We start from the raw sequence: 1,252 nt of genomic DNA on the forward strand, positions 1-1,252 counted from the left end.
ATATTTATCAAAACGCCAAAAGTTGCAAAAAAACTTATGAAACATTTGGATATAACCACTTTTCACAATATTTTTAATAACACCTGGTGTACCGTATCAAATTTTTAGTGATAATGTGTGGATTCACAGTCGGAACCCCTCGAGAATAAATATTAGGCAATGTTATATAATATAATAATAAGATATACTATAGAATTTAACGGAATATCTAAATATTAAATAGAAGAACTAAAAGCACTAGAAATTTATTTGATAATTTTGGGCTCTCTATGAGCACCAAAGCGACCTCAGAGAAAATGAGTTAAAAAATTGGAGCGGCGCATGCATGGTCTGCATTAATATAGGCACGTGCAGCCCTCGATTCCTCATACTTAACATGTAAAACCTTTTACTCAAAGTCTACATATATATTAGTTCTAGTTTTATAAATTTTATCTAATATTACTCTAACCTTGACGAGCTTTTATATAAGTTTATTTGTTTTATCCCCACTAAACTTTTATATAAACTTATATAACTAGTCGTAAACCTTTTTCTAAATGGCACCCCCCGCCGTTGATGGTTTTTATCTATTTGTTAGTTACAATAAAAGAATCTTAAGCAGCTTATAGCTTTCCTTTACAAAAAAAATTAGAAAACATTGAAATCTGGCTCAAAATATTTACGAAGCCCTGCCCAAATTGTAGAAGCCCTATTGAAAAGGCTGATGGTTGTGACAGAGTTCGTTGCATTTGTGGTATTTACTTCATTCTGCTTACAACCTTTTTTATTTATTACTGAGAGTCGACTTCTCCTATTAACTCTGTAGGAACTTTATTTTGCTACACTTGCGGCGTAATTTTAGCTGATAAAGAGGATCATAACCATAAATGATTGTTAAATGGAAACTGAAAACTGTGTTTTAGGCTTAAAGACTATTGTATTTCTTGTTTTTGGATCATATATAAAAATGGGTCATATCTTTATTTTGGAGAATTTATTGTAAATTAATTGTATTTATTTAGTACTTAAGTTATTAGAAATTACAACCTTTTTTTATATATACTCAAAACCACTTTTTAATTTTTTATTCTTAAAGTTATACTAGCTGCTTTAAACTACTAAAAGGTAACGTCTTATAACTAAAAATAAAAATTTTATAATAAATTAATTTAGTAGTACTTAATTTAATTTGAACTTTGCAAAATACTTAATCTTTCTCCTAAAGAAAATTATAAATCTATTTTTTTATTAATAAGAAAAAACTTTTTAT

General features: G+C 27.8%; 1 long non-coding RNA gene across 1 annotated transcript; it reads left to right on the top strand.

Annotated features, from left to right (window-relative positions):
- Positions 1-496: 496 nt before the first annotated feature.
- Positions 497-884, top strand: LOC135145949 (uncharacterized). Its single transcript, XR_010283625.1, has 3 exons — positions 497-561; positions 635-736; positions 809-884. It is a non-coding gene; the product is annotated as an uncharacterized LOC135145949 (long non-coding RNA).
- The last annotated feature ends 368 nt before the right edge of the window (positions 885-1,252 follow it).

The sequence above is a fragment of the Zophobas morio genome, unplaced genomic scaffold (genome assembly GCF_036711695.1).
Source record: "Zophobas morio isolate AGI-343-1 ecotype UQ-CSIRO unplaced genomic scaffold, CSIRO_AGI_Zmor_V1 ptg000203l, whole genome shotgun sequence".
In the NCBI taxonomy this organism is placed as follows: Eukaryota; Metazoa; Arthropoda; class Insecta; order Coleoptera; family Tenebrionidae; genus Zophobas; species Zophobas morio.